Source organism: Salvia splendens, chromosome 16 (assembly GCF_004379255.2).
Source record: "Salvia splendens isolate huo1 chromosome 16, SspV2, whole genome shotgun sequence".
Lineage (NCBI taxonomy): Eukaryota > Viridiplantae > Streptophyta > Magnoliopsida > Lamiales > Lamiaceae > Salvia > Salvia splendens.
The window spans coordinates 28,306,462-28,320,305 of NC_056047.1; positions in this window are offsets into that span (position 1 = coordinate 28,306,462).

Genomic DNA, 13,844 nt, shown 5'->3' on the forward strand with positions numbered 1-13,844 from the left:
CTTTCTTAGCTTAGTTCAATGGTTTCGACAGTGGAATGACGACTCCAACGTTGGATCCTAGCTTTCTTTACCGCTTTTGAGATGATGTAGTTAGATCTCGAGTTTCATCGGAGGAATTGACGACTCCGCCTTTGGATCTCGACCTATTTCTGGTTTTATGAAGCTTTGGTGTTTATTTTCATGTTGATGATGCTATTTACTCATGTTTCTTGGATGCTTTTCGCAATACGTGGCTTAGATGTTTAGATCCATGATGTTTACATGATTTCTAGTAGTTCAGAAGTTGAGATCTAGTTATTCACGTGCTCGATTTCTGAGATCTGTTAGTTTAGGTGATGCATGCAAGGTTAATCTGTGTTTATTCCGCTTTCTGCTTGATCCAGGAGAGTAGATCTGGCAGTTCTAGCTTGAATTTCGTGTTTACGTTTCGTTTTCGATGTTGGATTATGGTGGATCTGAATCTGTGCTGGTGGATCTGAAGTTCTCTGTTTCTATTCTGCATGATTATGGCTGTTTACTGTTCGATCTCGCATCTGCTAGACCCAGTAGCATAGATCTGTTAGTTTAGGCTTTAATTTCATGTTTAAATTTAGATATGAGATTGCTCTGTTTTCATGGTGTTTAATGCTCTGTTTTGTTTTGTATTTCCCGTTGGATTCATGAAGAAGATGAAGTTTGCTAGTAGTTAGAATCAGATCTGCTTTAGTTTGTTAGTGGCAGTTTTCTTGTCAGTAGCTATTTAGGGAAATCTGTTCTGTTGCTTTTCTTACGCTCTGCTGTCTGGCTGGTTTAGGAAACTTATTTGCTTGACCCGGGAAATTTGGTGAATGATCTAAAGTTAATTTTCAGTTTCAATTCATGATTGCAATTACATTTGAAGCACCTTCAGTTCCCTAGATCCAGTAGATAGAATAGACTAGGTTTAAATTACCAGGTCTAGTACTTAAAACTCAGCCCTTAATGAATCCGTGGCAGCAGCCGATCACTTCTCCGTTTGTGTCGTAGAAACAATCTCGAGGGTTTGTTACGACATTTGTAAGACATCTGGTCGACCCCACATGGTCCACGAACAGGGAGTGGGGGAGAACGCTTCATTCAATATTCCTTGTTGCATTCCGCGTCGGGGTTCATTATTTCGCACGAAGTGACCCGAGGGAGCACGCCGATGGGGAGACGAGCGCACGACGGGGATCGCCCCCGTCGCACGCTGCCGGTGTGTAACACGTGTTCGTTGTCTGCTTTGCAGGTATATTGAAGTAGCTAGAAAGAGCGTGTGCAATTGAAATTTCTCAATCCAATAGGTCCAGAGGATTCACTAGATCACAGGGTCTAGGAGATCATGAATCTGTCAGAAATGGTCGTTGGATACGCTTTTTCCGCTTCAAAACCTCAACCCACTATACTATTGGCAAGTATATGGAAGTAAAGGACCGATCCCACGAGGGTTTGGCTGTTGTAACAAAATAATTGGGTCGAGTATTTTACTCTACTGGACTTGGGAAATTAAAGCTAGATTACTCTATCTACTAGTCCAGGAAACGGGTACGTATGGCACATGCATGACTCAGAATGCGAAAATTATCTTAAGGAACAAAACCAAACAAACCGAGACTTAACTGACTTTCCTAAAATGGCCAAACAAACTAGCACAAAAAGTGGGGACCAATTTTCCCTAAGTGACCAGGTTCTGGAAAAGCTGCAGAAAGGCACAAAAGATAAGCAGAAAGCACAAACATGAGCAGATCTGATCCTAACCACTAACAAACTTCATCTTCTTCATGAATCAAACGGGAATAACAGAGTAAAACAAAGCATCAACCACCATGGAAACAGAGCGAGATCCAAATCTGAAATTAAACTTAGAAATTTAAGACTAAACTCGACAGATCTAAACTACTGGGTCTAGCAGATGCGAGAACAAACAGTAAACAACCATAATCATGCAGAATTTAAACAGTAACTCCAGATTCACCACGATTCACAAAAATTCCAACGTCTCCATAACCAGATCCAACAAATCAACAACTATCCAACAGATGCCAACTCCGAACATCCAACAAACAACAAATACGAGATAGAAAAGCAGCAAACAAACATCAACTTCACGAGATCTAACAAAAACCAACAGAAACTTCCATAATATATAGTACTAAGCTTGATTCTAGCAGATCCAAGTCATAACAGAAATTACTTAAGCTAAAGAAACGACAAGTGCTTAAGAAAACGAAAACTGATCCAAGATAAAATGAAAATATTGTTTCTTTGACAACGTAGGACGGTGTTACACTGCAGCAACGAACAAAAACCACCACGGTAGCTGGAAATCATCCCATATCCAAGTGCTCAGCAACTGAAACGTGTTTTGAAGTGTGTAGCTAAGTGAGTGAGCTAGGACCCTCCCAAAAAATTGATCCAAATGCCTTCGTCTCTTCCTCAATGTTGAGCTCTTTATATAGGTAAGGCTCTGATCCCTAAGGTATCTTCTTGGTGAATTGACGCTTGTGCCCCTGAATAGGATCTTTTAAAGTCTGCTCTTTGCTCCATTCTGCTCTGGTCGCCAACTTCCTGATTCTCCTAGGTCCGAGCAACGACTTCTGATGTTTCACTCCAAAATTCATCTCTTTTGCATCTGCCAGGTCAATTAACACAAACTTCTGGATCCGGCAGATTTATTGCGCACCTGAACTTATAAACATTCATTAGTGTTCTAAAAACACAGAATTTAACCCAAAACCAATGCATGAAACGAGCCTTATCATTATCAACAATGATCCTTCCGTAGGTTCACCTATGGAAACCTCGTTACGACTTCTCCTTCCTCTAAATGATAAGGTCAATGGACTTCTCGAGATGTCGTCGGCAGCTATCGCTTCCTCACTTCCCGAACTCAAATGAACAGGGTTTGATGTAGTTTACCCCGATCTAGTGGTGACAGGGGCTATCGCTTCCCTGATTCGCCAGTTAGACTCGGTATCCCTTCGAATGAGCGGGTTGTTCCAGTGTCCAAACCTCGAGCTCTTGCTCATAAACTGAAAAACAAAATTGAAAAAACAGAGTAAATCAATCTATATACACCAAAACATCTGAAACACAAACAAAATAACACCATCCATCCCGGGAAACGACACCATTTGAAACAAGCTTCTTTCTAATATGATATAAGATAAAATCACAGACGGACCAAGGAGACTGACTGGACCAAACTGATCAGGCAGACTCCCTAGATCTATCTTCGTGTTGTCGGACGTGCAATCCTAAGCTACTTTCAAAACCTTAACCCACAATGTACTAAAAGCTAGCACACGGGAAGTAAAGATCGAATCCCACAGAGGATGAAGTTGTGAAGTATGTGTTTGTGATATTTTGGGGGGTTTTGCTGCTGCCACCCAACTAAAGTGGGTTAAGTTTTACCTAGTTGACTTAGAAGACTGAACAAGGGACTCTACCTAACTAATCAACTAGACTGGAACATACAGAAACATGAATAACGACTAAAACATGAACAAACTTTTAAATCTAAGCTAAGACAACTAGGAACACCTGAATCTAAAAGATCATGCTGAAAATTTTCCTAAAATAGGCAGACAAAGCAAAAAGTAAGTTTGCGCCATATTTCTCAAACTGGCTGGTTGACAGAAAACGCTATTAAAAGCAAAAGCATAAAGCAAGCATGCAGATCTGAATCTCTAACTACCTCCTACTTCATCTGCTTCATGTAACTAAGATAAAATAGAATAGAGCATTGAGACACCATTGACGCAGAAAAACAGAGCATGCTTCAAACGAGACGCAAACGAGAAATCTAAGCTAAGAACTAATGGATCTACGCTAACTGATCAACTAGAACTACGAACGAACATAAATAAGCAATAATCATGCAGATCTAAAACAGAACATGCTAGATCTAAGAGATCAAATGCTAACTAACATGGATCTATGAAATCAGACATTAACAAGCTAGATCTAAGAGATCCTAACAACTACCAATTGCGAAAAGCATACAACAAACATCAACAAAGCTCAACATCATGAGATCCAATAAAACCTTCAACATAAGCTAGATCTAGAGGTCCTAAACAACTACCAATTGCGAAAAACATCCAACATGAACGAAAATAAACTCAACATCATGAGATCCAATAAAACACCAACAAAAACTTCCATAACTTCATATTCAAACCAGATTCAAACTATTCAACGTCAATACTCAAACCCAACAATGAAATACCAAAAGATCTTTAAACTAAGATGTTTGAAACCACAAAAACACTTAAGAAATGAAACTAGAACGATGCAAAACGGAAACGAAATGATTGTATCTTCGCTTCTAGGAGCGGTGGAACCACAATGAATGGTTGGAATGGCTGGAACTACGGTGCTCCCCCTCCGAGCTAGGAGGCAGAGAACAATCTGGAGTGGAGTGGATTTGAAGCTAAGAACACTCTCTAAAGACTAGTGTGTGTGATTGTGTGTAGAATGGTGAGCTAGAAGAGCTCCAAAAGAGGTTGCTTTCTTCCTTCATGTTGTTTCCCGTTTATAGGACGACTCAAGGCTCAAATCCCTAGGGTATATCCTTCATGATTTGACATGTGTACCCTTATAGTAAAGGGTATCCTCACATTCTCTCTCCTTTGTCCTTCTCAATGCACCGCATGCTCCTTTGGATAACTCCACTTGATCAGTTGGGCGGCTTTTCTGCATTTCTACTCCTTTTTGCTCAATATGCGTCTGCTCGGTTAGTTGACACAATCTACTTGATCCTGTTTGGACCACCGCAGCGGAAGACGCAGAAAACAAACAGGTCCTTACAGATCTATTTAGGTGATTATGCATTCGATTCCAATTTCATGCAATTAAACTAGATCTATAGATGAAACACATCAAATAAACACGTTGACATGAAATTTGATGTAGATTTGATTGTTACCTCTTGATCTATTATAGGATTGACGTTGCTAGCTGCACCACCCGGAGATCCTTGATTTATCGACCACGAATCTTCCATACTATTCCCACGTCCTTGATTATTCATCCGTGTGGGCGGATCCCGAAGAATCAAATAAAAGTAATTTGAGATCTAGGGAAAAACAACCCAAATACGAGATTGTCTTGATCTAATCCTATGAATCAGGATAGAACAAGAACAAAAACCAAAACCCTAATCTCCCACGTGTTAGGGCATGAAAATCGAGACCAAGCAGGAGAGAGAGAGAGGCACCGATTTTGGTAGCTAGGGTTAGGGTTAGGAGAGATTTGTGTGTTGTGGTGTATATTCTAGGGTTTCCCACCTCTTCACTATTTATAGGCTTGAACTTGTTGGGCTAGGATGGGGATCCATGGAATGATTTAGATGTTGGGCTCACCTATTAGATAAATATCTAATTAAATCAAATGACCCATGATTTAATATATTATCAATGGAATAAAATTTTGTTCCACTAAAGAATAATATTTCACTCCCATCTAAATTACCAAATTACAAATAACTTGGGTCCATTTTATTTTATAATATTTCCCGTGTTAAAGATTATCTTAATTCGTCAATTTAATTCTTTGTCTGCTATATGACTTGAATTAAATTAATTCTCTAAAGAGTTTTCTAGTTTGAAACTTTATTCATTATTCGTGGAATAAAATTCCAACTGTGCAGATTTCTGAATAATAAATTCTTTTTTCAAACACCTCTTGGGGATTTAATCATACCACACTGGGCACGCGAATACTATGAAATAATATTCCAATACCTTCATGTTATTCAACTACTAGCACCCAAGATATCATGTTTGAGTTACGTACAAACTCTCTCATATTGATAAGTCAAAGTGGCGTCTGATTAAATAAACAATATTGATATTAATTTCATAGCTAGAAAATACTAAAATTTCTGAAATATATTCTTTCAGTAGATAGTAATAAAGAATACATTTCGTATTAGATCATTTCAATGCTTTACCTCACCGGTGTTACTAATCTCTTCTCAAGTAATAGAGAATTATCAAAAACATCGCAACCACACTAATAGGTAGCCAACGCCTATCTAGGTTGTGAATACATTTTTCTTCTTACTAGATCTAGCCAAGTCCCCTACTGGAAAACTCATGAGGATTCATCGAATTTCCCTACTTTGACCTTCTTAGCAAGAAGCCTTAGACTTGTTTATTACTCCCTCCGTCCCGTGCTACTCGCACGTTTGCTTTTCGGCTCGTCACAAAGTCCTTACACTATTTATAATTTAAGTTAGAATTAATGCATTTAATTAATATGTTAGTTTAAGTTAAGAGCTCTTTTATTAAGTGATGTCTCATTACACCTAAAATTCTTTTTTAATTACACAAAAAAATCAATTCCAAATTTACGGCCTAAAATGAAAAGTGCGAGTAGCATGGGACAGAGGGAGTATATTTCAATAAATAAACCATTATATTATATTATTTATTCTCATAATTAGGTAAACAAGTGGACGTGGCGTTTCTCGTATACATGCACAAGCTGACTGTACAAAGGCATGTACGCTCGAAGCATCTTTTAGTATACAAACCCCAACATAACCAACATCAACTGCACACTTAAAACTCGCAATTGGTGCATTATCTCCCCGAAAAGCATGTAAATCACCCAAAAACCAATGCATGAAACGAGCCTTATCAAGCCCATCTTTCAGTAGATATCATAAAGACATGTCTTGCTGTTAGATCCATTCAGTGCTGACAAACACGGATTTTGCATGTTTTTAAGACCTAGATTTGGTTCATTTTAAATGTCAATCGTGAAAATTATGTTTTTAAATTCATATGTTATACATTTTGGTATTTTGACGTGTTTGTTGAGAAATGATAGAAAAAGAGAGAAAAATGTGCAAAAATAGCCAAGGTGCAGCAGCATCAGTTCAAGCTAATTTTTCCAGAATTGTTGAAGTTCAATCAGTAATTAATTCATATCATTCTCTTCTTCTTTAAAATATCTTTGCGTGGATACCTTGCACGTCTCAATCGGAGTTTTATGGAGAAAAATATGATTATTCTACGAACATTGGGCAGTGTAGTCAAAACTGACGGAAATTAGGCGGAAATTCAAAAGAAAGAGGAAATTATTGCCCAAATCTCTCCTTTTAATTGAATGATTCGAAAATATTATATTTTCAATTACTTGGAGGATACTTTTACCATTCTAAACCTTTTTCCATCCTATAAATACCCCTTAACCCAATTCATAATATGTATCTCGTAGCATTTAATCCTTCTCCATCTCTACACATTCTTCCATCTCATATTCCACACATAATTCATCCATCTTCTATTGGAGCGCGGAGCTTTGCAGATCCAGGCAAGAGAAGACTGAAGATTGAAGATTCAACCTTGGGTTTTATCAATTTCTTTCATGTCTAGTACTTTTGTTATTGTTTGTACTACTTGTGTATGAGTAGTTAAACATCTTTAGTAGATTTTTTGGTGAAGACTACAATGAACACTTGTGATTAATTCTAGGACTTTAGATTAAGTATGCTCTTGTGAGTTCTTTGTTTCATTTTTGTGCTTTTTAAATTCAATTGCTTAGCTACTAATTGGATTTGCTGACCTAGTTTTGTGTAATCGAGAGATACCTAATTATGAGTGATAAAAGAACGAACAACGCCTAGATAATTTGAATTATTAGAGAGATACCTAATTGGGCTTGAGCCTTTTGTTCTAAGGAGTTAATTGTGAATTATTAGAAGAAGACTTCAATATTAATGGTTAATCAATCGAGAGGGGGCTTAGCCTAGACTAGCAACTTTCCTAGTAATTCTAGAGACTTCAATTGGGTAATCAAAGTTGTTGTGTTGTTTGCATTGTGTTAGTTGCCTTTGTTTGTTTATGTTCAATAGTTTCACGGCTCTACCTTGTTCTATCGTTTGAAACTCATCTTTTGTTTCTTGCCTTTGTTTGTTTATGTTCAATAGTTTCAAAAACCATATCAAAATCTTTGGATTGTCTAGATAGTAGTTAAAATCGGTTCATGGTATTTGAGTTTGCACAATTTGTCTCTTACTTGTTTTATACTACACTAGCCCCGTACGCTTGCAGGTATTTCTTGTGCAAAAATAAACCGAGTCAAGTTTTTGTCCCCAAACTTAATTATTTGTTTGTCAAACTAACAAAGAAACACAGACGTTAAGAACTAGACTTCATAGTTGCCTCAAAAATTAGAATAAAAATAAAGAGTTTGACAAGAATACAAAATCAAGCAAAAGCTTATTAGTGCACTTTCATTACTAGCTCGTTGATCACCTTGAAACACAAGTACTCACAAGTGTTTAAAAATGTCTTTATCGCTCACTCTCAAAGTGTATAAGGTAAATATTATGTTCTCTCAAGATCATGCAACATGCAAAGTTTACCATATGCTTGCTCAAAGTCTAATCTCTCATCTATTTTTTTGTGATTAAAATAAAAAATCCGAAAGGTATTTATTTTAGGTTATAATGTTGGTTCTTTGGTAAGGAGAGAAAATATTTGACTAAAAAGTGACTAAACTCAATCATAGCCAATGTGATCAATTTCTATTACATCTAACATAGCATCACACCAACAACTCAAATCTTAGTAAATTCTAGACTTTGTCTAGATTTCTTCTCTGTTTCTAAATGTCACGTCTGCCCTCACTAAGGATAGCAAAGACGGGGAAATTATGACTATGGGAAAAACAATAAAGGTCGACATTTATTATGAAACCTCAAATAAATTTCCAAAAGAAATATTTTGGTCTATCGAATAGTTAAACAATGAATTAATGTCTCAAGGTAAATAATGTCATAACATAGTGTGGGGAAAAACGAAAGACTTTTAGAAGGAAAACAATTTCAACAAGGCAGCGGATATCAAGTATCTAGAGAGAGTCATAGGATGACGCCCATGTATGAAGACACGACGCATCCGGGAAATCTAAAGGCTCGACTCAACATCCGCCGCAACATCCCACTCAACCTGCACATAGGGAAAACACATGCAGGGCTAAGTACTTGATATACTCAGTGGGCACACGCCAAAATAGTTGATAAAAGTTATGTCATCTATACCATAGTGAACTCGAGTTTTTACATTTAGAAAAGAAATATCATCGAGTATCACAAAAATAGTTTCATAGACTGGCCAGTCAAAACAATCTCCCCACTTTCTTATCAATCAAACAATCACATCCTCTTACCATAGTGCGACGAAAGTGTGACCACACTATTCGCCCAAGAGACCGGCCGACTAGCAAGGACGGCTCCCGATCCCACCAGTGTACACAGCCTAATAGGGTTTGCGGCCCTACTCAGACCTGAATTCGTTTAAAATAGCCCTATAGCCTAACGGAGCAAGCTCAAACGAACTAGGCATCAGGCAACAATCTCAACATCAAAACAATCATGGCATGACATAACACTTTAAACCACCCTTATAACACCGTATCATACTTTTGAAAGCGTAAAAGAGTTTAGTAAAAGAAAGCCCACCTCGCTTGCTTATACACACAATTCACAACTTTAATACGACCCTTGCTCTTGGTACCCACGTACGCACAACAACCCTTGTCAACACCATAACACAATCATTCTTTCCATCAATACATTCATCATGCATGTCCTATCGTTTCTTTCATCGTTTTTCTCATATTGCCCATCCCAAACGTTCACCAACATAAACGAAACGAACATTCTAGCATACAATAATGTGCAACACATAGCCACATCATAGGATATGCTCCTTATTCACACATGTATCATGTAATTCACTCAAAACATATCAATAAAGCTTATTTCAACAAAACCAGAATCTGGCAGAACAGCGCAGTCTTTTTGTAAAAATCATTAAAATTTCGTCCGATATCATATGAAGCTAAATTTGGTCACCACCCAGTAGACACATCAAGGTTCATCCAGTTAAAATTTCACACCACAATCATATCTTTTGATCAGTCAAAACAAAAACGAAACTCACTGGTTGGAACACAATTTCTGGCAGGACTATGCAGTTCAATTGAAAAATTCTCTATAAGTTCATCCGTTATCAAAAGAAGCCGAAATTTTGACACAACACAGAAGACATCTAAATCTTAATCCAGTTAAAAATTCACGTCAAAATAAGATCGTTTGATCAGTCAAAAACTCGTTGGGACATACTGTCCTAACACAACAGTTTTCATCTTCAACATTCACAAACCCTAGTTCATCTATCATACATTCACACATACGTATTCACGCTTCAAACACATATTCATGCTTCAAAAACGAGATTACCACCATGCTTTCCTAATCACACATAACATTCACCAATGATTCATTCACACACTCACACACCCACGTACATACACGCACACACACAAACATTCTTGCGCAACCATCCTTCCCGACCAATTAAATTCTTAGCTTTACGATTCTTCACTCACTATATGCATGAGGGGTTCAAAATCATGGATTCAATGATAAGAAGGGGAAAGGTGGATCAAAAATTATACCTTTCTCTTGAAAACAATCGGTAAAAAAGATAATTGGTGCGAACGGATCTTGAGTTTCCAACTCCAAATCGAAGCAACAATGAAGGATTGATTTGGAGCACTTGGGAGAGAGGGGAGAGGGAAAAAACGTATGGGAGGAGAGGGAGGAAAAGAGACGTGTATTATGAAGATTAGGGTTAGGGATTTTCTTTTTTTTTTATACTCAAGGATTAATTCCACACTTAAAATAATTAAATTTTGGGAGAATAATATAGAGGTCAATGAATAAATCCCACAATTTTAGCTAAATAGGCATGTATTGAAGGGGGAGGAATTTTCGAAAACTATGCCCTTTAATTGGCATAGATATTGATTTGGTATTTACTTGGAGAGAAATATACTCACAAAATAGGTAAAAAGATATTGAGTATCCCATAAATAAGGTAACAAAATAATTCAAGCATCTCCAAGTGGGGAAATAAAAATGGGCGTGTATAATGGGAGAAATCAAGGAAAAATACTTAAATCCTCAAATCAAATAGGAATAGGATTTAAATTTGGAAATTTCTTGTAGGAAAAAACTCCCACAAAATAGGTAACAAATAAATTAATCCCACAAGTAATTGAAAGGCATATGGGTAGAGATGCCCACCGGTTCCGGTTCCGGTTCCGGTTCCGGCGGTTAACATAATTTCATTTCCATTAATAAAATATTTAGGACGATGTCCTTATTTAAAAGAGAGCCCACCTCGACCGTTTAGATTTCAAGTACTGCTTTCCCTTTGTTATCACGCTTCGCGCACGAGTTATCACCTTTAGATACTATGTATTACCAATCAGTCACAAACATTGACTCATAGTTATGCATGTCCCCACGTTTTTCCCTTTTCCCCATCGACAAAAGGAAACAAACCATAGCATACATCCTTGAATAACACATCACTTCATCATAGAGTGGCTCTTTAACACATATATAAATCATGTATATCTTTTCACATAACAACATAGTTATTTTTTTGTAAAGACAGAAATCTGGCAGCATTGCGATATCATTTTGTAAAAATCATTAAAAATTCACCAGACTTCCGTTGAGGCTAAAATTTTACCACAAAGCAGTAGACTCATCAAATAACTTCCAGTTAAAAATTCACGTCAAAATAACTTTTTAGGTCGGTCCAATCGAAAACGTAACCTACTGGTCGAGAAAACATTTTCGGGCAGAACTGCGCAGTTAACTTCAAAAATTTACCAAAAATTCATCCTTTGTCCAAATGGGTTGAAATTCACTAACAACACAGAAGACACCATGAGGTTTACTCAGAAAAAGGAATCGAATAAAAAGGAGTTCATTTGGTCGGTCAAATACGCGTCGGAGTCTACTGTCCGAACTCACCGTCTTTTTTCTTGTTTCAAAATTCGAATTAGGGTTTTATCCCCATTCATTCAAACACAACATTTTCATGCTTCTAACACACAAACATGCTTAAAAGATTCCTCCCACTCATGTTTCTATATAATCACACATCATTCACCAATGATTTATTTAGACTTCACGCAATTGTATTCAAAACGCATACACACATACAAACACAAATTCCCCACCGATTAGATTCTTAGATTTGAAATCCCTACACTCACTATATGCATGAGGGAGTCAAAAGAATGCTTGAATGGAGAGGATGAAGAATAGAGGTTTGATTGTACCTTTCTTGATTAAAATGATCGGTAGAACAAATATAAATCCCGATTCTTCAACAACTCTTGGCAATGGAAGAGTGGAGTAGAGGCAATGGAAGAGTGGAGTAGAAGAACAAGTGGAGAGGATTGGAGAGGGGAGGGGCGTATGTGAGGGGGAGAGAGGCGTGAGATTTGGGGTTAGGGTTCTCCTTCCCCTCTTATTTATAGGATTAGAATAGGCTCTCAATTAATTAGGAAGATTTGGAGAATTAATTGCATGAATATTTGAAGGAGATTTGGGGAGATTTGAGGGAGGGAAATCAACATGAATTTGGGGAGAAATAAGGAGAGATTTTCGAAAATCATAGCTAATTAATTAGCCTATCATTTTATTTGGTACTTCATGGAGTAGAATAAAATAATACGGAGCAGAAAAATAATAAAATCCTCCCAAATTAATAGGAAGTAGGCGTGTGATCTTTGGTTCCTCCCACAAGGAAAATTTCCAAATCTTTAATAGAATAAAGTAAGGCAAGACTTGCTAGGATATTCCAATTCATTCATGGAAAGAAATAAGTAAAGAATCAATTATAGAATAATTAATTTCTCCTCTCCCAAAATTAGGAGATTTCAAAAATCTCCATGAACAAGTCATAGGGGTCGAAATTTCCATGGATGAAATAAACAATAATTGGCTTTGGATTTAATTTGGATAATTATCCCAAGCAAATAATTAAATCCAAGAAAATAGAATTCCTCTCCATCAATTAACGGTGGTCGAAAATTTCTCAACAAAAGGGCAAGGTAATTATTGATGATCCTATTTAAATCTCACTCACCCTTAGGAAGAAATAATCCACAGCAATATATTTCATCCCGCATCAATTATTTAAAAGCCACGTCATAAAATCAACGAAGTTGACTCGGTCAAAACAAAATTAGGTCACCCAGGAAGTCACATAACTATTTGTCATTTAATTCGCGACCATCAAAGAAATAAAAGCACTCGACTTAGGGTTCGAAAAATTATGGTTCAAAAAGTGGGGCGTTACAATTTGTGAGCGGGTGATGCCGGCGTGAGTGAGGAGAGCTGCGGAGGTGGGAATCGGCGTTGATTTGGCGGCGAGAGCCGAGAGGAGGCGACGGAAGATTTGGGGTTACGATTTGGGGGAAATGAGTCGGCGGCTTGGGAGTGTGGAGCGACGGCGTGACTTCGCCGGTGTGAGGACGACGGAAGGGGGTCGATGGCTTTCTTCCAATAGAGAGGTCCGATTTTGGAGAATTGGGGGAGAAGTGAGGTGAAGATATCCTGATGAACTATATTCACTAAATAATGAACTAAAAGAGCGTATGTTATGAAGTAATTTTGACATGTTATTGAAATACATTAATGATATAATAAATTTTAGTGTTAAACGTTAAACGGTAGTAATGAACTATATTTAATAAATAATGAATCAAATGAACGTTAGTAATGAAGTAAATATGATATTTTATTGAAATATAATGTTAACTGTGTTAAACGTCAAACAGTAGTAATGAACTTATTACTTCATTCAGTTATGCTATTACTTCATTCTATTAGTTTATTACTCCATAATTTGTTATGACATAATTATATTTCTGTTGAAGTAAATTCGGTATGTAATGAATACGAAAAATAACACAATATCAGCCCATCTAATCCATCAAAAATAAGATCTAATGGTCCT